Source organism: Micrasema longulum, unplaced genomic scaffold, assembly GCF_059751315.1.
Source record: "Micrasema longulum isolate JH-2025_06_02 unplaced genomic scaffold, ASM5975131v1 h1tg000041l, whole genome shotgun sequence".
Lineage (NCBI taxonomy): Eukaryota > Metazoa > Arthropoda > Insecta > Trichoptera > Brachycentridae > Micrasema > Micrasema longulum.
Window position 1 is genome coordinate 1,911,000 of NW_028277248.1, and position 26,673 is coordinate 1,937,672.

The following is a 26,673-nucleotide window of genomic DNA, read 5'->3' on the forward strand; positions in this document are numbered from 1 at the left end:
TTCCTCCAATCCGTCAGTGCTTAGAATCTTCTTGGGTTATCTCCGATCACTGGACTACGCAGTTTTTATCAGGTAATGGTAAATTTAATAAAAAAATATTTGTTTTCAATATTGTTGACTTCCCTTCGTGCTGCTGCGGATATCCTAACCACTCTTCTGAACACATCCTGTGGTCTTGTCCCTTTTCTCTTCTCTATGATTACTGTATGGAGCTTCTCGCTACTATCCGTGGCCCAGTTATAGGTCCTGTCAGATATACAGATCTGGTGGCTTCCAAAAATAATTTCAAGGCTTTTAAAAAGTTTTGTAATTATTTCAGCAAATGAATCAAGTCCAATCAATTTAAACCGTCAGTGAAGAATTCACTCCCCTCTCTTCTCAATCCAATGAAGTAATGCGCTGTGTGTGAAATAGAACCAGAACCATGGATGAGTATTTTTAACTCTAAGGCTGCTCTCATGTAAAAATCCCATATAAGGAAACCGAGTGAATGTTTGTAGCGGTCAGCGCGTTTACCTACCATTTTTGGGATCCTGGGTTTGATTCCTGGCTGGAAATTGGACGTGAAATATTGGTTTTATTGGTTGTTTAAACTAGAGATGAAACGAATATCCAGTAAGTAGTGGATGGGGGAAGATTCCACAGTCGGTTACAAACGGAAGCAATAAATTAAAAGCTTTCACCATTTTCCACAAAACACGGTCAAAAGATGACGGAAATCGTGTACAAGGTAATTTGAAGAAAACATTACGTTTTATACAAAATGAGGTGTTAATATATTGATGTTGATATTAAATGTAGAATATCCAATTTCAAAACAATAAATCAAGTAAGCTAAACGATTTGACAAGGCGATAACAAAATTCTATTCCGCCATTTTTTGCTTGGAAAATGCTTCAGTGTGTTGATTTCTTTAAGCAATGACGTATTTTCACCGAACAAGAATAAAATAAAAAATATTTAATATTTACACAGGATTTTCACAATGATTTTAAAAAAGTTCAGTGGTTTTAAAAAATATATTTATTTGTTTATAGACTATTACACTAAACCATTTTTTTAAATAAAAAAATTAATGTATCGTATTATCAGCGCTATGATTTTTAAAGTTTTGTATTTCTGAAATGACTCTGCGTGTGACGTCTCAATTTCCCTTCCGTTCCTTCTCGGTCAGTTTTGCCGGTCGGTCCGTTGACGTTAAGTAAACCGGAAATCTTCCACAACTCTCTTATCATTGATTGATTCACATGAACTAGTGACGTCGTTCAAAGAAGTTCATTCGTCGTCATTCGTCATTCGCAGCGCAGATACACCAATCGCAGCTTATTTTGATTATTTTTGTTACATCAAGGTAAGATGGTCAATCTTACACTTCAAGTACCAGTCCAGGGACTATGAAATTTTCTAGTGTGAAAACACCCTTTTAATGACTTTTTACTATGTTTTTTTTAAATTTTTTTTATATTTAAATCTTAAAGTAGGGCACACATATCATACATATTGTTATGTGTGTTCTAATAATAACATTGCAAATATATTTAATTTATAAATTGTTTATCACATATGTCTTGACCATTATTTTAAATTTTGATATGTTTTTTTCTTCATAAATATTTTTTTCCATTTCGTAATACTTTTTAATTGCTTTAAATAAAATTGAGTTTTGTGACTTTCCCTTTTTCCTAAATGTTGTTTTGTTAACTATATTACTTTTACTTTATTACTATTACTATTTAACTATGTTTTTTTCTTTTTACTAGGGATTTTTTTTTGTTTTTTTTTTTTTGCTATGCATAATATATTTTTACTATGACTATAAATATGTGTCTAAATGTATTTGTATTTTATTTACTTTGTTTTTACTACGTATTTACTGGGTTTTTTAGTATGTTTTTTACTATGTCTTTTACTATGTTTTTTACAATGTATTTTGTTTTTATTACGTATGTTTCCGAGTTTTAATTTATTTTACTATGTTTTTTGCTACATTTCTGACAATGTTTTTCACCTTACGTTTCTGTATATTTAATATTGTTTTTTATATATTTGTTTTACCGTCTTAGAAGGTTATAATCCTTCTCTAACATCTTCAAGTCTAAGCAACTTTGTATAAATTAAATTTTTATTTATATAATATCATAATAAATAAACAAATGAAAAAAATTATATATGTCTCAATCAACCATGCCGGAAATTGAATTCTCTAATTTTTACCGCGCGTAAAAAAACATTTTTTCAACAATGTTTGAGTATGTCCACATGCTTGCAGACTGGCTGGATTTCCTCCCTAGGAAGTTATTCATATTTAAATTTATTTCAACAGAGAGGAAAAACATTTTTGAGAAGGGAATATGGAAATCTAGGCATTTACAGTGCTTATGACCTGTCATTGGCTGGTATAAGTGGCCACTTTACACACTGTGTAACATTCATTCACAATGTGTAACTCGAACATTGTTGAATTAACTACCTGGTTAAAGAAGAAGTATAAAAATAGGAAAATTGTTTTCAAGCGTTGCCTGGTAGGTAATTTGGTTCAGCCGGATGAATCTCACCCACGTAATAAGGGTTTCAGCTCTTTTACTTCACAAAAGTCGACAGATGGAAGAGTTGAGGAAATGTGGATGTTCAAACATGGGCAGAATGGTGAATGTTACACAGTGCATAAAGTGGCCACTTAAATCAGCCAATGACAGGTCGTAAGCCCTGTAAATGCCTAGACTTCCATATTCCCTTATTTAAGGTATTCTCCATCCCTGTTGTAATTTGTTAATCTTAATGACTCCCGAGGGGGTAAAATCCAGTATTTTGTCTACGAACATTTGGACAAACTCAAATATTGTAATTAAACCAACTGGTGCAAGAAGAAGTTTAAAAATTAAAAAAATGTTTTCAGGCGTTGCCTAGTATGGAAAATTATTCAGTCAGATGAATCTCTTCACAACAATAAAGGTTTCAGCTCCTTAACTTCACTAAAATCAACAAATGGAAGAATTGAATAAATATGGATGTTAAAACATAGGCAAAATGGTGAATGTTACACAGTGTGTAAAGTGGCCACTTGAACCAGCCAATGACAGGTCGTCAGCCCTGTAAATGCCTAGACTTCCATATTCCCTTATTTAAGGTATTCTCCATCCCTGTTCTAATTTGTTAAACTTGTAAGGTTTAACAATGAAAACGCGTAATTTTGGTCATTTTGAAGTGACTTTTAACTTATATCAATTTAATTATTTTAGGTTTCGGCTGAAAATCTTCTTTCCGTCGGCGTCGGCGTCGGCGTCGGCGTTGGTCAATAGGGTGACTTGTCTTCCATTATATTGTCCACATTTGCATACATAGTTGTATGAAGTTTTGACTGGAGGAATGTTGGCAACCGTGCGATAAAATTGTGAAATTAGCGAATTCCTCGTTTTAAAATTTGTAGAAGTTTGGGTTTCAAGAATAAACTTGATTTGAAGTTTAAGTCCAGGGATATTTCTTGATGCCAATAGAAATATTTTATTGATTAAGAATTTTTTTCGCCAGAGATAAAGAACATTTTAGAAACGGGAATATATAAGTTTAGGCATCTACAAGGCTTACGACCTTGACCTACGTTGTCTTTATCTTTGTTGTAATATTTTAATATTGAGATTGGAAGGGTTGAATACAGTGCACGCTACTCAATATTTAAAAAAATTAGTACAAAGTTTATGTTACGGAAAATGACATATGAAGGCTGTCTGGAGATCGGATATTTACACATTGAAAGCCAAATGCAGCCTATAAAATGCCTACGTAACACCTGTTCTCCTCTATGGATGCGAATCGTATCACCTCACTAGGGCCCAAAACCAATCGGGTTGTGGTCCTGTGGCTAGTTTCTCGGACTCACGGCCCAAAGGTCCGCGGCTCGAATCCCACTCTACCCCAACTCGATTCCCATTTTCTAATAGTTAGTTATTTACAACTCGTTAAAAATGGCCCTCAAAATGAAATATTTGGGTAAATCATAAAAAAGCAAATATTTCTTTTACTAAAAAAAAAAAAAAAACAGCAAAATTCTGAGTTTTAAGAATCAGTGTCTCAGAAGAATCTTGGGTGTGCGGTGGTTTTACTTTGTGAGGAAGAAAGTAATAAGAGAACGGACGCAGCAAACTCCGGTGAAAACTGTAATCAAGCAGAGGCGATACGGCTAGCTTGGCTTAATTAGTATAAAGTTTATGCCATGTACTGCGAATGCCTCCTGAGAGCCTTAACCACGCTTGCCTACTTTAGAAGGCATCAGGTTCTCGACGTTCTGGATGTCAACTGCTGACTGTTCGTCGGCAGTTCATGTCAGAACTACAAGACGCGAACCTGACTTGGGAGGATGCACAAGAGCTGGCAGCCGACAGAAATGCATGGAGGATCTTCCTGGACACCATATGCTCCAACTAGGTAGCGGGCATGGAATGATGATAATGTTTGTGTAACGCGTATCTAAGAAAAAGGCATTTTTCTGCTCAATGGAAAACAGCCAGGATCACAGTGATTCCTTAACCAGGAAAAGAATACCTTGAAGACACTAAATCATTTAAAGTAGTTCGTTTTTGTAAAAATATTTTTTATTATTTTTTTCGTAAATATTCAAGAAACTTTGCGATACAATTTAATGCTTTATTTTTTACGGCAAGTTTAATCTAGGAGAAAAAACCCGCACTGGGGTTAATACATTCAAAATATAGTATACTTATTTGTATGAAAAAATAAGCTGGAATAATTGGCTAGTTTCTTGGCTCACCGCAAGCGCTGGGCGCAGTTTATTTAAATTTATTTTTATATTAGGATAAAAATACAAACGGTGGAAATGGTTTAAAATAAATGGTAATTATTTATTTGTTTTTCTGTAAATAAAACATTATTATGGTTAGTCAAATATAATGGTAAGCTGTGCATAATCGCTTCTATACACGGTTCGCCCCTGCCCAACATAGGTGCGAAACTGTGAGACTGAAGTAATGTTTCGGAAAAAAGCTTAAAACTCACTCGTTCTCTAAATCATTTGAATAAATCTGTGGCGTGTGATAACAAAGTAAACGGTGTTGTTTAAATTACAAATTAAAAAATTTATTTCTTTATCTAATCACTTTGTAAAGTGCCCTTGAGGTATTACGAAAATGGCGCTACATAAGTTATACATAATAATAAAAAAGGTAGAGCTAACACAAACAAATCCCTTTTTGCTCCCAAACTAAGGAGCACATCGAACCAGCGCTTTTTTAAAATGCAAAATTGATATATTATGATGGTTTTAAAAAATTGTGTTCCTCCGAAAAGTCTTAAGATTTAGTCGGTTACAAAAATTATAACTTGCTTAAAATATAATGAATAAACGCCGTTGTGTAGCTCTGAAGTAAAATAAATATGCTGATAATAATGTTGTTAGTTGGTGTCTATCAGTGTCACGTTAATGTCTCGGCAGATAGTGAAAACCTATTAAAACTTCAAAAGAAATTTATTTTAAAAATTCATATCAAATGGACTGGCGCATGGCGTAAAAAATAGACAAAAATTAAATTTCGTCTTTTCCTCTTACCCGTCAAGAGTCTGTCAAATCAATTTTCTAGTAATATTAGAAAGCTATAACTGATACTCGGTCGGTAAATCCATTAATTGTAGATAATCAGAGTAAAATCAAGCATCTAAAAATCAGGGGGATGATTATTCAAATATGCTGGATAAGAGCGGTAGTCAGATGGCAGAAAGGACCGTCTGTATTTTTTTCTGTTTTTTAGTTTTCAAAAGTTTTAATAAATATTTCATAAATACACATAGGCAAAAAAACACCACAATTTAGAATGATAATTCATTATTGAAAAACAACACTAAAATATTTTAGTTTGGGGATTGAAGTCTTGAAATTGAGTCGTATTTCAGCTCTCCTGAACATTTTTGAATATTACAGATGGTCCCTTCTGCTATCTGACTACCGAGAGGACATGCTGGTATCGCAGGAAATGAGAGAGCGGATAAACTAGCAAGAGCCGCAACTTGTAAAAGAACGGCACCTTTCTTCTCAGAATTTCCCCTTAGTTTTGCTAAACGCTGTATAAAACAAAATACGCAGCAGCGTTGGGAGGATCATTACCGCGCTTCTTCTACAGGTAAAATCACTAAAATGTTTTTAAAAATTTATTTGGAAGTTCAACAAGAATACACAAAATACATACATTTTTAAGTAAGTATCTATTTTATTTTTATTTTATTTATTCACACTCTTTATCAAAATACAATTCCATGTTCACTTTGCCCAGCTAACAAGGGTACATACCCCGTTCCAAGCTAGGCAATTACACTTTTAATATATTATAATTGTTGACAAATTTATATAGAGCACAGACAAACAAAATATAAACTTATTCGGATACACATTTTGATTCATATACATACAGACATACACATATATACATATATACACATGTACATACACACACACGTACATACACCCATGCGCATACACACACATACATTCATAAAAACATATACAATTTATTTATGCGAAACCTCATGGTTGTCATCTATAAATTTTTAAAAAAAAATTATTCCTTTTTTTAAATATTTTATTTTTGACATCCAGTAAGATTCTCCAATCCGTGGCATGTATCAACTTTTCTGACTCTCTAAAGACCAATGTCATGAAAGAGCGTGGTCAACACCTTCCGTAACTTGACAACACTCCCGTCTTTCCACGATTCTGGCAAAAGGTTATGGACCTTTTTGCCTACGTAATAGTGTTGTCTCGATGCCAGAACAGTGTTGACCCCTTCACTTAGTATCTGATCCCTATTAGAGTATCTTGTATTATGGTTGTGATTGACGCTTGGGTAAATGTCTCTATTGATGTGTGTAACCACTACCGTTCTCAATATATACTGTTGAATAATATTCAGTACTCTGAAATCTTTGAAGAGCAAGTCACTTGGATAACGAAATGTTTTTTTTTTAAATGACACGGATTAAAGATTACTAACGTTCTTTATATATATTCTTAATTATAGAACTTAACTTTGACTGTTGTCACTAGTTCATGATTAACGGTTTTCAGGGAGTTGTTTTCGCCTTCTAGATTTGTGACCTTTAGTCGTAAGTCATCATATTTTGATGACAGGAAAGAGATAGTTTCCAATATTTTGTAAATGTGATTCATTTTGTATTTCGCGCAAACAAACAACAATCAGCTTTCCTTACTCTTTTAATAATACCCCGATCTCTATAACAGATAGTCAAATTCGCGACTTAGGTGTTATTATTGATTCGAAACTAATGTTTCATATTCATATTCATATTGAATAAGTCCTAAAAAAACATATAAAATGGTCGGACTTATTATGCGAGTATCAAAACCTTTTAAACATGCAGAGACATATGAAAAACTCTAGAAAACATTTGTTCGTCCCCAGGTAGAATACTGTACTCCTATTTGGTCACCTTACTATAATGTAAGTATTAATAGACTAGAAAGGGTCCAACAATATTTTTTAAGCAGGTCGACTACCGGTTAAACATTAACTTTTCTAATCATGCTGAAAGTATGCAGTACCGTGGAATAAACTCTCTTAAAAATCGAAGAATAATGTTGGACCAGTTATTTTTATTCAAATTAATAAATAATAACATTGATTCTCCTAACCTACTAGAAAGACTTCCATTCCGTGTGCCATCTAGACCGACAAGACAAAACCTTTTGTTTTACACTGCAAACGCGTCAACAAACTATTTTAAACAATCTACAATACCTAGAATATGCGACCAATATAACAATATATTTACCGAGGCTGATATTTTTTGTGACAATGAATGTAAATTTAGGTAAAAAATTATAGAAATTTTGAGAGAAGCAGACATTTAACATTATTATTGTATAAATATTTTTTCATTTCGTTTCTTTTAAATTTATTATATTGAACATAATTTAAATTATTGTATTAAGTGTAAACCATTTTTTTGGTGTGTGCATGAGTTTCTTACACTAATATACAAAGAAATTGGCAATATATGTGTACATACTGTTTGTTTACCTAATAAAATAAATAAATAAATAATTTATCGTTCTGATTAAGAATTTTTTCTAGTTTTCCCAACGCTGGCTGATGCAGCAAATTTCCGTCATCATCACCAAAGTCTTTCGAAACGACCCAATTTTTTACCGGACACAGAGCCATGAATATTTTTTTGACTTCTGAATGACTTTTTGAATAACAGCGCGGGTGTGTGTATTACTGTTCTCTCGTAAAAATCAGCTTTCTGAGTTGCGCCGCTGTTGTTCTCAGGATGCGATATATAAAGCGTTATATCATAGTTTATTTTCAGGAAATCAGAAAGCAGCGATATTTCAGCGAAAGAAATTGAAAATATCTTCCGACTGAGAATTATTTATAGTTTGATTTATTAATATGGGCTAAGAATATGCTATAGGGAATAATGATAGAAGATATGCCACACGTGGGTAGATGTTTTCAATACAAAATCGTGTTTTAATAAGCTCAGTTAAAATAATAAACATTTCTCAAATGTTGTCTGGTTTAAAATTAAGAAAGTAATTAATACTTGTGTCAGAAGCCGATGCGTTTTTATTCTTTGTGATATCATATTTTCTCCGTCTTTCATCGCCTGAAAATCTTTTTAACAATGTGGGAACTTAAACCCGCCAATGATAGGTCGTAGGCCTTGTAAATGCTTGAGTTGGGATACAACATAAAGGAGATGAGCATGTACATTAGTGTGGACCAATGATATGTGAAGTTTTTTTTTTTAGATATCAAAGTGAAAGGGGTCTAAAAAGTTGCATTTTGGATCACATTTAACGTAAAAATTATTTAAAAAATATTCCATCCATAAAAAATATTGGCCCTCAACCGAGGTTTGAAGTTTATCACTGTCTGAACTTTTTGTTAATTATCTATATTGATAAAATTATTTTTTGTTGGTAAAGATATAACTTAATCACATTCAAATTCGAACACGTTCTAAAACTACCGGAATGCAAAAAGTTTACACTCCACGGAACTGATTCAGTCGAGCACCTGAACGGCTCATTAAAACAATGCTACTCATTTATTTCGAAACAAAGTGCAACTCACGCCCTTAGGTGCTTATTTAATAAGGTTTAATTTGACTGATTTTTTTACTCAAATACGAATGACAGCCGGTTTAGCATAAAAAATTGACTTTTTCGAAAACAGAAAAAAAACTTTCAAGAAAAAAAAACTTGATTTATTCGTTTCATTGGGAGCATACTGATAACATAAAATAAAATAGGAAAGAATTCATAAGTTAGGCAAACCTTGAGAAAGAAGCTTGTTTAGCTTTAAAACCGGTCGGTGACAAACAAAGTTGTTTTATTTATTGTATTATAATGACTAACTACAAAGTTAGTGCTTCAAATATAAAATCTATAAAAATACTATAATTGAAGGTTAATCACGATTGAAAAAATATAAGTGGTGAGTCTGGACTATGGATGTAAAATTACGTAATTTTACCAAAATGCGCGGTAAAATACCGTAATTTACGGTATTGTTCGGTAAGAAGCGAATTTGACGTACTAATTTTTATTTTTTAAAGATGTTAAAAATACGAGTAGCTTTATTTTAGCACACTTTACATGACTGCGAAAACCAGGTTTAGATCCATCGGGTGGTTGTTGAGATTTATTATAAGTATGGGACGTTCGAGGTCATTCGGTATGTACTTTTTTTAAAGATTATTATGTTTTAAAACATATTTTTAAAAAAAAGTGCTTTGAATCAGTGATTTGTGTATAATTACATCCCTGAAGATTTTATAGAAAAAAAATATACGAAAGTCTGAGAAAATAAAATTTACTTAAAATTCGTAATAATTGAACATGAAATACATTTTATCAAAATATCGGAAAAGCGATATTTGCACTAACTTTTTACTAATTATTTGATGGCTGACCTACCAAAAGTCATCGTCATCATCATCATCATTCCATGTCCACTACCTAGTTGGAGCATATGGTGTTCACAAAGATCCTCCAGGCATCTCGGTCGGATGCCAGCTCCTATGCATCCACACAAGTCAGGTTCGCATCTCGTAGTTGTGACATGAACTACCAACTAAATTAGCAGCGGAGGTCTAGGACGTCGAGAACATGATGCCTTGCTAAGCAGGCTAACCTGAAGTAGCATTATGTAATATTAAATTATTTTATATTATGATGTACACTGTTTAAAGTTTTTGTAATACCCTCCACTTGTAGATTTGTAAATTTATAAATACCGCGGTAATTTTACCGCCTTGCATCTCTAGTCTGGACTGGATGAAAAAAAAATCATTGGCATTATGGAAAGAAATGTCAGTGATTTTTTTGTCTGTCACGTAAGTGGTTTTCAGTGATTTAAAATAAATCAATCGGATGATGAATACGGCTCCGTGTGAGAAATATAACCAATATCAAATAGTTCAGCATTTTTATTATTTTAGTTTGATGTTTTCATGGTCAGTAATATACAATTTAAGCAGGTGGACATCATGTCACCCACAATTGTCAAGCAAGACGTAGAATTTGTTGGATTTAAGCGGACGTTCGCGATCTTGAAATTCTTATTGACGACAGTATTAAATTGTTAATTAATTACTTATCTGTAATCGCTAAACATTTTTTACACCGAATCCACCATGGTTAAATTTATTTTATATTTTCTTGGCGAATAAAAACATCTAAAATAATTTGTCTCTAGAATACGGTAGCAACATCGGCGCCGTTTATCGCTTAGAAAAGAAAACATTATTTAATTTATCTTCTTAAACTTAATACGTGTGTCGCAGACGAATAGTTCAGTCAGCCACTGAACTGGATGGCTAGGCTGTTTATTAAATGCCGGTAATGTAGGCAGGATGGTGAATGTTACACAGTGTGTAAAGTGACAAATTAAAACAGTCAATGACAGGTTTAAAGCCCAGTAAATACCTGACTTCGATATTCTCTTCTATAAAACCTTCTTCATATCTGTTGTAATAAATCAATATCAATAATTCTCAAGGAGTTGAATCCAGTTCATGTGTACGAAAATTTGGGCAAACTCAAAATATCGTTAATTTACTTCATTTTTTTGTTGTGACGTCAAGATTCGTGATATTGTTCCATGCAAATTTCAACGGCCGCGTTCAAACAAACCTGGATCGTGACGTATTAGGGGAGTGGCCAATGGAATCACCATTTTTGCGGGAATTCAAGATTACAAATTTAAAAATATTTTTCATGCTACTAATAACTAACAAAAAATATTTTTTTATACTGGACAGTAAAATATCAAAGAAAGACGTTTTGACAGATTTCGGATTTCCGCGAAGCCATGTTTTTTATCGTAAAATGCATTTTAGTATTGCGCAGATTGATAGTTTATTTTACCTAGAATTTTTTTAATTTAAATTTTTTTTTCATTAATAAATTTCATAAAAGGTACATGTTTTTTTAAAATTTTTATACATATCTACTATTACACATCTAGTAAATGTTATCACTGTAACTCTCCAAAAAAAGACCAACTCCTGTGCATGGAGAGTGACTTACACTGTTGTAGTTGTTTATTTACAAGCGTTTATATCATTTTGAATTTACGAGTATATGAGAAAAAAAAAAAAACAAAGAATATATAAATATATCCATATACCTTCTTATATTCTCAAACTGAACTGATTTGGTAAGTAGTAGGTAAGAAAAATTGCCTTAAGACAATATGCCAGCCCTTATATACACGTCAGCCTCGGGTTCATGGAGAAATGTTTTCATATATCATTTTTATAATAATATTGTTAAAAAACGAGTCATAACAAAAGCGCTACATGTTTGGCCTTGACAGTTGGACGGTTACAAAGTTCAAAATTTATGCAAATAAGTAGTCTTTGGTAAATAAATATTTTGACAGCTACAGGGTTCTATTTTTAAATGTCAGTACAACTTACCGGCGAAAACTCGTGACGTCACACAAAACTTTACAAAATCATAAAGATGAAAATACAATACATTAAAATATTTTTATGTAGGTATCGTTTTAAATTTTAATAGAAATATTGGTACCAAATAAAAAAAATAATTTAAAAAAAAACACCATATTACGCGTAGATAATGTTATGCAGGGTGTTCTTTAAACGCTGTCACATCCGAAACCACGATGATTAGTATGTGCAAGAAGACATATTAGCATATAAAAAAAACGATTTAAACGAGCACTAAATAAATAGTCCAGATCTTGTCTCGATGTCCCTTATGTTTGTCAATACTTCTTTCTTTTTTCTTTAAATGTTTTAAACTACTCTTTTATTTGTAATATTTAAACCTTATAAATTGTATACATGGACAATGTCCGTTAATAAATAAATAAATAAATAAATAAATAAATAAAATATTTAAAACAAATATTTTTTTTAAAAATAAAATATTAAAAAAAAAACAAATGGTTGCTTACTTCTGCAGGGGAGAAGTGAGGGGAGAGCGGTGCAGTATCAGACCCCCCCCCCCTTCCCCCTTCACATTTCGCCCCTGCAGAAGTAAGCAACCATTTGCTTTTTTTTATGTTTTATTTTTTAAAGTTTTATTCGTTTTAAAAAAATATTTTCATTTGCCAATATGTCTTCTTGCTCATACTGATCATAGTGGTTTCGGATGTGACAAGGTTTAAATAACACCTGTATAATAAGTATAGGTACACAATCTGAACGCAAATAATATTTTTGTACATATGGACCAACCCCGATTTGCTAGATATGTCGGATCAAGGCATGTTAAGTGTTTATTACACCTTCAGTTGATTAGCAAAAAACCGGTAAACATAAATGATCGAAAACGCGGCGGTGTAGACAAATTTATAAAATTATAAATATTGATACTTTGTTTTACCACATTAATGTAAGCAATCAATGTGGGCAAAATGAGAATATCCAGATTTATATTGCAGAGTAAAACCAGCTTATGAACAAATGTTTCATTTCGTCCCAGGAATCGAACCCAGGACCTCAAGCATGGAAGGCGAACACGCCAACCAATACACCAAGAAGCGGATTTTTCTCCACTCGATTAACTAATTCAGGTGAAGATCCTGAAGCCATCAAGTCGAAAACTCTCATCCAGGATGTTGGTTCTATAACCAAAGCTCTTGTGAATGCTTATGTCGTTTCGCGTCTAGATTACTGTAATGGAATATAGGCAAATCTCCTAAAATACCAAACTGGTAAACTTCAATCTGTATTCAATGCGGCAGCAAGGCTTATTACGGGAGTAAACAAATATTCTCACTTCTTTATTTATTTATATATACGCCCAATGGGCATTTTTAAGAACATATGTATCCGTCGAAAATTATTATAAAAGAAAGTAGAAAGACACAATGGTAAATAGTAGACTTGGTAGGAGTGGAAGGGGAAGAGAGGTGTTGATAATTTCATTTGATATAGTGATGGGATATTTAATTTTATTGAGCTCAGTAGTTCAAGCGCATCAAATAGTGAATTGAGAATTTTAAACGGGACTAGAAGGTCGTATTTATTTCAACGGTCTTGAAGAAAAGATATATTTAAGCTAGTTTCTAACTCATTATACGTATATTGGTCTCTGGATAAGCCCAAACTTCAGAATATCTTTCTGAAAAATCGATGTTGAACCGGTACAATATTTTTGACGTGAACTTACAACATCTTACATCTTCGAGATTTGCACTGGTTTAAGAGCCCAGAGATAATAAAATATAAGCTTTGATGGACAGTATTCACATCCCTTCATGAAATGGCTCCAACATACCACTATATTAGAAAAAACACCATGTCAAAGAAAATCTTGTCTTAAGTCAGCATTTGATTCAGGCAGAGGAAATGTAGAACTCCAACGCTGCCCAAACGTTTGGAGATCGGCCCCTCTGCCTGAAATCAATTGCCTTTTCACTTACAAATCGTCGATAGTCCCGTCCCAGTCTGTTCATATCTCAACTGAAATCTCGCATTTTTTGTTTATCATACCATCAATTTTAAAATCGGAAAATTAATGTAAAAGAATTTTAAATTAATGTATGTATAAAATTGTGGATGTGATGCTATACATCATAAAAGGAGCCTCATTTTCGAGGAACCGCTGGTTAAACCTGAGGAAGTTAAAGAGCTCGCTCCCTGGATAATAGCCCGATACTTTACGGATCAGTAGCTCAATCACAAATAACGATCGATGTGCTTAAAAACATGCTAAGCATTTCAGCGATTACAATGAAACATAATGAACATGCTTCAGTTATCGCAGTCATAAGTCAACGCGTGTGTAATCTCTAAGTCAACGCTCGTGTCGGTTTGTTTTTGTTATCCTCGTGAATAAATACAGTTCGCTGGCGAAAAATCGGCGTTTACTATAAAAAAAAATACAGTATATTTTTATTTAAATCTTTAAGTAGGGCACACATATCATACATATTGTCATGTGTGTTCTAATAATAACATTACAAATATATTTAATTTATAAATTGTTTATCACATATGTCTTGACCATTATTTTAAATTTTGATATGTTTTTTTCTTCATAAATATTTTTTTCCATTTCGTAATACTTTTTAATTGCTTTAAATAAAATCGAATTTTGTGACTTTGCCTTTTTCCTAAATGGAAGTCTAATTTTGTTCTTTTCTCTAGTATTGTGATCGTGTTCATGCTGGTTCCGATAATTTTTTTTCCAAAATTCTGTTTTTTTATTAGAGTTTATAATTTTATGAACAAATATCATTGTATTGTAAAATATTCTTTGTTTATATGTTAATAATTTCATTTCATTTACCATCGACTTTACCCTCGTATATCTGTTTTTTTTCAAAATGATTCTAAAGGCTTTATTTTGTAATACAGTTAGTTTATCTATGTTTTCTTTGTTTGATAAAAATAAAATGCTACTACAGTAGTTAACGTGTGGCTCAATAATTGCTTTGTAAATAGTTTTGCAGGAGTCCTTATCAATAAATCTTCTGATCCTTCCCAAAATTGATATTTTTTTTGCAATCTTATTTATTACCATCTTAGCGTTTTGGTGAAATGTAAGTTTTGAATCCAACATTACACCTAAATATTTCATTTCAGTGACTTATATTGTATTTGCAAAATAGTCAGGAGTATCGAATACAAAAAAGTAAAAATAAAATTACAATTACTATGGCGCTGCTTTTATTGATATTTGGCTTTCCAACCGCCGCGCCGGCTAAATGCAATAAATAGCGTGATAAATAATAAATAAATAAATAAAAATAACAGTTTTGGAATATTTTCCATATTTACACCGGTGAAATTCAAATATGTGATTGCGCAGCAAGATTATACGTCGTGAAACGTAAATATTTTGACATTTAATATTAGGTGTTCAAGGATGTTCCATTGTGATTTCGAAAACGATAAACAACCATGCTGAGAAATTGTTATCACGTCGCTTATTAGCACGTCGATAGGTTTTTGTGATTGAGCTACTGGGCTTGGAAAGGGAGATTTAGCGAAATGTAAACTCTCGTCTTCCACACAGTAGCCAGGCTCTTTATAGACATGGGCTTGGAGGGCGAGAACTATTCACGGGGACCCGTCACAATAGATCTTCACAGGTCGCAGTCAGGAGCTTGCATAGCACTGACCCCCACTACTAAGAATAAGAATACAATTATAAAGCGCCCTTATGGTGATTATTCGTAAGGGCGGTGATTTTCCATAAAAATGGCTCTATTTAAATCAGCCAAATATTAAAATTAATTCTCAAAGGGAAAAGGGGCATAAAGAGAGAGGAATAGAGAGATTAAGTAATAAGAGAAAGGAGATGTTTCTTCACGAGACATTCGAAACTAAACGTCAATGGAACTAGCGCTCATGTCGTAAGCTTTTACGATTGTCACTTGTAGAAAATAATTCGGCTTCTCAAATGAAGAAAAATCACTTTCACAGTTCCGAGAATTATTTTCGCCGGCGAATAATCACATCAGAAGTATTTTTTTTTACTGTCTTCTGTATGCGGATGATGCCGAGCTTTTTGCTACCAGCAAAGAAGACCTTCAATTCTTGGTATCAAAAGTCTGCGATGTTTGCAAGCGATTTGCTTATGAATGTTGATAAATCGAAAGTGATGGTTTTTGAAAGGGATGAAAATATAACTAAATGTGAGATCAGCGTGAACGAAGATATTCTGAATCAGGTAGAAGAATTTGTGTACCTAGGAAGTATGTGTACTAGGGACGGAAAGGCCGAGAAAGATATTGAAAGGAGGGTGAGTGCCGGGAACAGGGTGAACGGTGCACTAAAATCTACTTTGGCAAACAAATGTTTATCGCAGGAGGCTAAACTAGCAGTTCACAACGGAGTTCTAGTGCCAACTCTAATGTATGGGAAAGAAGTATGGAATTGGAAAAATAATGATGAAAGTAGGTTGAATGCTGTCGAAATGCGATCCCTCAGGCGAATGTGTGGTAAAACGATGTATGATAGGTGCACAAATGTCGAGATCCGTGAAGTGTGTAAGGCTAAGACATGCATTATTGACAGAATCAAGAAAGGGGTGCTGCGTTGGTTTGGACATGTAGAGCGAATGGACAGCGAAAGAACGGCTAAAAGGATCTACGATGCAAATGGTAATGGATGCAGAAAACGAGGAAGACCGAGAAAGACATGGCATGACCAAGTCCATCAAATACTTAAATAATAAGATGGACATGTCAAAGGTAGGAATAATCGACGTGCGTGCATGAGAAGATGTATGAATGTAGAGGAAGCGAGGTCTGTATGCCAAGATAGAGTGTTATGGCGTTCTATCCTCTCTGCCTACCCCTACGGGGAAACGGCGTGATGGTTTTTTTGTTTGTTTGTTTGAAGTATTTTTGTGGATTATTTATGGATTTTTGGATTTTATGTGAACCACGCATATTTTTTCACTTGATATAACCATTTAGTAAAATAATATAACATTTCCTTGTTATTTAATTTGGGTGCTTTTAAAATACTATAAATTATTTCATAATGAAATGTACAGCGAAAAATAAAACATGAAACGAATAAAAATTTATGTTTGAAATATATTTTGTAATATTGAATTCGCTTGGTAACAATTAATTGCAAACGACGCGACACTTCGATTTTTTATTTATTTTTATTTATAGAAAACGTTTTTTAAATAGATACATATTTAATATAAGTATTACATCTAAGATAAACATAAAAAAACGAAACTAAATACCACACCAAAAAGAGACAACTTTTCTGCTTGGTGTAGGATTACATGTTAACTCAAGAACATTCAAAATTTTATTAAATAATAATATAACATAATCATAAGACTGATAAATCAAATAAAGTCAAGTTTTTGATATGTTAACCGAAAGAATATACATAAAATGTTGTAATAAAAAAGAATAACAAAATTAAAACATATGTTTTTAAAAAAATCTTGAAAGTACAGAAATAAGTTGGTTTATATATCCAAATTTTTAATTTCAGCTTGAATTTAATGTGATCCTTGATTAATTAAGTTAATTACTTGATATTATAAATGTCAATGTTTTCTTTTCCTGATGAACTTTTAATTTGCTCTCGTATTTTTTCCTAATTTAATTATTAACTTAAATTAAATATTCTTTATATTTTTTATTTCTTTACTCTTTGCTATTACTCAAATTAAAAAAAAAAAACAACCTGAATGTAAAATTAAATTTTTACTGTGTTTTTTTATTATTTTTATATATTATGCATTTACACCATAGATTTACGTATTTTAGATCTACTAAACCCACGCACAGGCTATGCCCATTTGGATTTTTTTTTTACATGTAAAGTTGTCAAGTTATATATTATTATGTAATAAAAATGTACCAAATGTAAACGAAAAAAAATGTTAATAATTTTTTTTAATGTGTAACTATTTTCTAAACGTTTGATGTTAAATTTTGAATAAGATAATTAAAAAATAGGTATTCTAATAATAATAAAATAAAATAATGTATTCAAATGTAAATTGGTATCTTAAAGGTAAAATGTTTTTACGATAATAGTTGGATTAAAAATAGTATCAATTTTTATGTTGCTAATTATTTTTCTCTAATAAAATATTCGTTGATTTTGTAACACTCTCTGGTTATTTTAATTTAATTAAAAACCACTGTAATTAATTTTAATACACGTCAATTGAAAAAGGTAATCGCTGGTAAAAAAATTTTCTTTTATTAAACAATTTAAACGTTATTAATAAATAATATGTAAAATAGCTGAAAACATGAAATTGGAATAATCCTGGAACAAAATGTTTTTTTATGTTTTATGACCACGAATTAAAATGTATTTTTGTTTTAGTATTAAACAAAGTAAAAAAGAACACTTGACTCATGTTTTAAAATAGTTTAAAACGTCAAAATTTCGTCGCTAGGACGTTCTGGGTGTTTTCCGATGACAGATGTCAAATTTGAAATATTTTATCGTTCTTTTCCATATTTGAAAACACAGGGTGATTTGGTTCACGGGCACAGGGGGGGATTAGCCGTGGGCGTTTATCGTAATTTATATTTAAATTAATATTGTGAGGTATCAGGTTGCATGTTATTATTAAAATATTGCTTACCCAAGTGAAGTAAGCTTTAGGTGTTGTCGGACGACACCGCAAGATCACTTTAAAGTGATTGGATGCAGAATCTAGTAGTGGAATCATTAGCATTAGCATTTAATTCACAATAATTTTGCAGTAGCAAACACCGGTGCTAAATTCAGATTGATAATTGCAAAATATCACAGGTCACAATTTTTTAATTTATGCAATTTGAAAACAGAATTTTCTTTGTCCGTGAGGATGAAGAATACAAAAAATATAACTATCAATATATTACAACGGAGATGGAGAACATTTAACGAAGAAAATATGGATGTCTGAACATTTACAGGCTGGTATAAGTAGCCACTTTACTTAATATTTAAACATCAATTTAAAAAAAAACTTACTAGGTTCTTACACGTGTTTCTGTGTTTTCAGGGAAAAAAAGAATACAGGGTTCTGTGTTAAATAGAACCAGAGCCCTGGACGAGTGTCTTCGACTCGATGGCTACTCTCAGGTAAAAATACTGAAAAAGGAAAACAATTAAAGATTACTAAATGTTATTTTGTTTGTTGTTGGTGCGAAGTAGACTCGAGAGCGGCTCGATGATTTGGGGACCGAGTGAGTTGAAGTACTCTCTTATGGTGGAGAGGTTTCAGAAGAAATTTCTTCGGTTTCTCTACATGAGGGAGTGCGGATATTATCCATGGCTTTACCCCAAAGAACTCTTTGGGTATGTTTGGTTACAGCGGTTTGAAGACCAGAAGGAATGACTATTTAACTACGCATTTCTTTCGATTGTTGCGCGGTATTATTGACAACCCTGAAATTATGCGGAACATTATCTTTCATGTTCTGGATAATTACCTTAGACAGCGTCAGCATAGACTGTTTCACATTCCAATATACAGGACCAACCTGCCAATGGTTATGCCTGTTGGAAGGACCACCTCTATATTGAACAATATTACTTTGGACATTGACATTTTTCACGTCTCTGAGGAAGTTTTTCGTTACAAGATTCTCTTTCTTTTTTAACATGTTAACTCTGGATATTATGTATACTTATGTGTTATTTTTATACATACCTAATTTTACATTATTATTTTAATTATTTATAAATGTATGAATTCAGATATTCCATTTTGCAATGTACATATATATGAATGAATAAAATTGAAAATATTAAATATTTGTATATAATTACTTACCGACTTCTCTATGCCTACCGGTTTCAAGATGTACCCGTCTCTTCGTCAGGACACCAATTAAACCAACATGTAAAAACCCACTATACACCATCAGCACAAACATATAAAACCAATACGACATACATTTTAATAAGCACATGCACTGATGAACAAACATGCACTGATGAAATTATGAAAAAAAAAAAAATAAATTGCATGTTTGTTTGCAAACAGAAAATATTGTAATATATACTTTAACAAATGACTATTTTCGGAACTGAACTGAACAAAGTAATGCAAACTTGATACATAATCATAATAAAAGCATTCTGACTATGTTTTTTAACTAAAAGAACGTCACACAGTTTATAAAAGGGTAACTTTAAACAAGCTATTTACGGATCGTAATCCTTGTAATTCCCTAGACTTTCTTCATCTCTGTTGAAACTCAAACTATCTTTTCAAAATGCTTAATTTATTAAAATTCCGTGCTTGTCTAAAAAGCTTTAGATATATATATAAAAAAAATAATTTCAAACATTTATTTCGCATTGCAGTGGTGTTTCGCATGCTAATATCAATAAACTTAGCATGCTAATTAAATAAATTATAAACAGCAATAATTGCCACGTCGCTGGGTTAATCTGAACAGCGCGCCATTATTAAAATAACATCGTTGGATTATAAAATAGCGGGGAAACATTTAAATTTAAACTAAGAACGCGTGTAGCTGGGATCAAAATGGCGACGTGCACTTTGGCGGGAAACGATAAATGCATCGGGCCTTAGATTACAATGCGACGATACAAAACTGATCAATATTTGCCGACAAATTATCGAAGAAATATGAGAGAGATTAATATCGTCATCATCATTCCCTTTTCGCAACTTATGGTGCATAACACTGCATTGGTAAACCAATCGTAGCGTATCTAGATCATTTTTATCACATGAAGGTAAGATGGTCAGTCTTTCGCGTCATGTGCCAGTCCATGAACTTTGAAATATTCTTGTGTAAAAATGCATTTTAAATAAATATTTTTTGTCAGGCATGTCGGGATTCAAACCATGCCTACCATTGCACGGTAGGCAAGCACGCTTACCACTACACTACGAAGCCGACATCACAATAATATCACCTTATTATTAACTCACCCATAAGGATTTATCAAGTCTCTGTTTTGACCTGGCATATTTATTTATTTATATATATATATATATATTTTTTTTTAAATTTATTTATTTTTTAGCTAACGCGCTACCGGCGTCGTGTTGTGGTTCCGCTGCAGTCACTAACGCACACGTCCCGATCTACTGGCTGTAAGGCAGCAGAGACTAGGCGATCTTGTTAACTCGTCAGGGCCGGGGATGTCCTCAGAAGGGCCTCTTACTTCAGGTTGAAGATGCCGGTTTGCCGTGGTCAGGAATCCGTAGGGAGAGAAGTCCAAAATCCAAGTCCAGGGTGAAGCGAAGGTGTCAAGCGAAGTGAAGTAGAATCGAGTAGAAAGCCGGGTCGAGGAGCAGCGAGTAGAGATGAGTAAAAGCCAAACGTCAGAGAAGAAGTGTCGTTTATAGTATCTTTAAGTGACGAAATGGAGTTCCGAGGGCTGCCCTCACACCTCCATAGTCTATGGTGAGTCATGGCTTTGGGATGGGTTGTATTGTCTCCGATATACGGGGTGCCTCATAGGTCTTTTGATGGTGGGCTGGTAAATATATATATTTTTTATTTACTTATTTGGTTATCTTTTTAAAAAATATTATAAAAGAAAGAAGTTTTTTTTTTTTTTTTAATACTTTTTTAATTTAAAAAATCAAAAACGTATTTAAAAAAAAATAAATATCCTCTTTTCTCCGTATATCAGGGGACGGGAGGGGTTGGGTAAATTATGGATATAGGTCGGAGATTAAGGGGTTCAGTTATAGTTCAGTCTGTAGTTGTCACAGAATTTTGGGTCTTTTCCCGGTTTGGGGAAAAGAACTACATTAGCGTCTTTCCAAATTTTCGGAAAGTACTGAAGTCTGAAGGCGTAGTTGATGAGGTATGTCAGGTGAAGAACACCTTTAAAGGGGAGAGATTTTAGGGCGATATTGGGGATTCCATCGGGTCCCGGAGCTTTTCTGTTTGGGCGGTTTCGGATAATTTTTAAGATTTCAGCCGGTGTGGCAAAGAGGGTATTGTTTTTTTGAGGGGATCTGGGGACTGAGTTGATTTTCTTATTTATTTTTTCTATGAAAGGGATGTTGATGTTAGAGTTGTTCGGGCTGAATTGGAGTTCGAGACTATCATCGAAGGCTTCGGCTTTGTCTGTGTCCTCAAAGAGGAGGCCGGCTGGGGCGTGAATAGGGTTATTTGGGGGGGTGGGGTTTCGTAGAGTTTTAGAGATTTTCCAAAGGGTGCCGTTTTGAGGATTGACGCTGCCGAGTTTATCTCTCCAGAATTTATTTCTAAATTCTAAGAGAGCCGCTCTAACCTTACTCTGAAGATGGTTGGTGAGGTTTTTGTCGCTGGGGTCTCGAGATTTTTGCCATTTTCTTTCTGATTTATTTTTGGATAAGATCAGTTTATTAATATGGGGAGGAAGTTGAAGGTGATTGTTGTAAGGGGAAGGAATGGTGGCAGAAGCTTCAGATATGGCATCAGTGATGATGAAGTTGAATTTGTCGATTTGAAGGTCTAGTTCATCACTGTTTGTTATTGAGGAGGGGAGGGCAAATTTGTTGAGAAGGGAGTTTTTTACTTTGGTCCAATTTATTTTTGATAAATGTTTGGGTGAGATGGAGTTGGTAAGGTCATCTAATATAAGGAAAACATGATTGTGGTCGGAATTGAGTTCGTTGGTGGTGAAAATGGAGTGTGAATGGTTGAAGTTGGATGTGATTGCAATGTTTAATACGTCGAGTGGGTAGCCAGCGGAGTGAAAGAAGGTGGGTTCAGCCGGGGCGATGACGTCGAGTTTGTCGTGTCTGTCCAGGTATTGTCTAAGGGAGATGCCGTTTGTGTTGTTGCGCCGGCTGTTCCATGATTTATGTTTTGAGTTGAAGTTGCCGGCGATGATTGTTGGAAGGATGTCTGAGGTGAGGGAGGTGATGTCTGGGATATTGTCGTTTATTTTCAATTGTACATGTTATATACCGTTCGCGCTACGTGCCCCACCATTCACCCCGCCGAGCGGGCCTAGCCGTCGTATGCCACGCGGAGAGAGAGAGAGCGATAGAGAAGGCCGCACGCCCGCACTATCTGTCTCCCTCCCTCCACGTATATAGGCACTACCCCCTCCAGCTCTCAGGGCATTCTTGCGGCGGCAACGCAGCGCGAAACAATGGACATTCAAAAATATACTTTAAACTAATTTACAAACTAAATGCCTATTCTAAGTGTCTCGGTACGGAAAAGGCAACCCCCGAAAGGGACAAATACTAGTCTTTATTGGAGGGACAGCTCATTTCTAACACATACCGAGATCCCTAATTCTAAACACTTAGCCTAACGCAGTGGCGGTCCTTACAAGGGCCGCTTTCCGTTTGGACATCCGTAACATATTTGTTTATCTATTTATTTATTTATTACATTTAATGTTTTTAAAAAGTAATTAAGTATTTAAATTTGGAGATAATAAATTGATAACTTGAACTACGTGTTGGAACTGTATGATTACGTTAAACTGAACTGCTAGGCGTTACCATGCCCTGTGGTCTCTTTATAAGCCACGTTCCTTTGTAATTCATATCTTGATGGTGGGGACGCTGTAAATGTACTGCAGATCGATGCTCTCGTCTTTCTGTGCAATACTGTTAGAGTTGCATAATTTGTTGTAGTGGATTGTTATATTCTATGGAAAATGATGACACCGCTTTATCAGTCATTGTTCTATTTCAGGTGAAATGTTTTGGCATGTGTGTGTCATCGATTATGGACTATAAACCCCAAAAATATAATAGTACGGTTTTTTTATCTTCCTCTTGAAAAACATAATGTTTAAGTTAACCGATAATAATTAGATCTGTCAGTTTGTTTTGTGCTAAATGCATATTTACATAATCCGATCACGCTAGTAGTGAGAATAAAAATCAACATGGAAGACGTGGCAAATATATTATATCCGATCCCATGGATTTGGGACTTGTGACTCAATAAATTAATAATACTGTTAATGAAAAAAAAAATATCTACCAATGTATATTTAATATGCAAAGTGTTTTTAATCCATAACATTTTACTCGTCCATATTGTTATATTTTTACTATTAAGAATCGCAGTGAAATTCAGACGAACGCAGAAGCATCCTGTGTATATTGTATTACCATATCATTAGCAACTAATAAAGCAATAGTTGTCTATGTCACGCTCATAAGCGCGTCTGAGCGCGAGAGAGACAGATATTATTTTCATAGAAGAAAAATAATTATAGACCTTTTAAATTTATTCAAAATTGTAAATTCAATACGAGATTGCCCTGAACCATTATCTCTCATCAACTTCAGGGTGCCTGGAAGAATGACTAGACAGGTGCCACCGTTTTGTAGCAACAATTCACGGACAGTGTATACTTGTAATGGCGTATTAAACAGACTTCATGAACTCGGCAATAGTTATTCCCACGTATCTGATATATTAAGTGTAGGGTATTGTTCCTAAAGAAAAAACCTTTTGAACTTTTTCAAAGATGGTGAATGGTAATTATATTTATTTATTCGTGCATTTCATAATATATACAGTTTTTTGTTTACTTTGCCCAGCTGTATGAAACAGTACTTATGATTATCTTTTTGTGTTACTGTATAATGTTGTATTATTGCGTACTCGCGTTTTCTGTTGTTTGCGGATGACTTAAAACTATTCCTAAAGGTGACAACTTCTGACGATTTTCGTCTTCTCCAAGCGGATATATCTAATATATCTGAATGGGGAAGGCGAAACAAACTTAGGTTTAATGTTTCCTAATGTTTCGCTACAAAATGAATGACCAGAATCTGATACGAACATCGAATATTAAGGATCTGGGCGTTAGATTTGTGAGCACCCTGACATTTAATGAACACATAGAGACAATCAGTGGTAATGCATTGAAGATGTTAGGATTTGTTCTGCGTACTGCCAGGGTTTTCGAAAATACCCGCGTACTGAGAACTCTTTACAACTCCTCGGTGCGAAGTAGACTCGAGAGTGGCTAGATGATTTGGGGGCCACATGAACTGAAGTACTCTCTTATGATGGAGAAAATCCAAAAGAAGTTTCCGAGATATCTCTACATGAGAGAGTGCGGGTATTATCCTCGGCTCTACCCGACCGAGTTTCTCCAGGGTATGCTTGGCTACAACAGTTTAGAGACTAGAAAGAATGTGTATTTGACTACACATTTTTATCGATTGTTGCGCGGTATGATCGATAATTCTGAGATTATGATGAGCATTGGTTTGTATGTTCCCAATAATAACCTAACACAGCGTCAGCATAAATTGTTTCATATTCCGATATTCAGGACCAACCTGCCGATGGTTATGCCTGTTGGAGGGGCTACCGCTATGCTGAGCAACATCACTCTGGATATTGATCTGTTCCATGTATCCGAAGGGGTTTTCCGGAGCAGGATTCTCCTACTACTTTGACATGAGTCTCTTTTGTGTATTTTTTTTCTTTTTTATAATATGTACGTATTGAATATATGTTTGTAATGTATATGTTGTATTTAAAATAAATGAATTGAATTGAATTATTTAAACTTTCTACTGAATATGCTGTATAACTTTTAGGTTATTTTTTAAAATATAAATCTTACATTATTTTTAGGTTTATTTTTTTTATAAATCTTGGGTATAAGGAAATTTATGTTTTCAAAAAATATATATATTAAGCCAAATATCTTAGTATTATAAATGTTTGTAAAGTGCAGATTTGCCGTTTATGTTAATAAAATAAAATAAAATAATGCGTATGCCGTGCGATGTCATACCACGGGCTTATTCACTGATACTACACAATGCGTACGTGTAAGTATAGCGCACGCGCCAGCTTAAAAAAAATCCACCAGGTCACTATCGACAGGGAACCCCGCTGTTATCTCATGAAGTGCGTCATCTAATGATCTAATTCAGGGGTCAGCAATCTACGCCTCGCGGACCAACTCCGGTCCTTTATATTTTTTAATCTGGCCAATCAACCCGAACATTTGCAAGAAAACTAAATTTCATTGAATATGTTATTGCAATGCATGCAATTTTTCTTTATGCACACACGTATTTTGTTTTAAATTATTAATTTATTCAAAAGTACTAATGTTTTTTATGTTTGAAACATAAACATTGTGGTCTAACATTTTAATTAATCAACGATATTTTGAGTTTGTCCAAATTTTTGTAGACAAGGACTGGATTCAACTCCCTGGGGAGTTGTTTACATATTACAACAGAGATGAAGAACATTTAAGAGAAGGTAATGTAGAAGTCTAGGCATCTACAGGGCTTATGACCTGTCAATGGTTGGTTTAAGTGGCCACTTTACACACTGTGTAACATTCACCATTCTGCCCATATTTTAACCCATTATTTAACACCATCTTATTAATTAAATATTTGGACATTTGATTGCATAAAAGTTTAGATATAAAAACAAAACAAGCTTAAATGAGTTAAGATTATAAAACGACTTAAATGAAGATTATCCATCTTTCTGCATTTAAAAAAACGCAACATTCGGGTGGGAATAGGACAAAACCATTACATCGGTCTCTTTTTTACTCAGAAAATTTAGATTCCGTGTTTCTTTATTGAAAGTGCTTCCAATTTATTTAAAATTCAATTTAATTAAACCAATATTTTTTATATGTTTTTATATTTTAGACATAACTAAAAAAGAATTACAAAAACATAAATATTTAATATCTTAGAACTACTAACTATAGTTTAAAAAATCAAAAAAT

General features: G+C 33.5%; 1 protein-coding gene across 1 annotated transcript in view; it reads right to left on the reverse strand.

Annotated features, from left to right (window-relative positions):
• Positions 1-18,655, reverse strand: part of cher (filamin A protein cher) — a 149,266-nt gene extending 130,611 nt beyond the window's left edge. The window contains exon 1 of the mRNA XM_088227166.1: positions 18,596-18,655. The gene's annotated coding sequence lies outside the window, so the exon portion shown is untranslated. The remainder of the gene's footprint in view (positions 1-18,595) is intronic.
• Between the last annotated feature and the right edge of the window lie 8,018 nt (positions 18,656-26,673).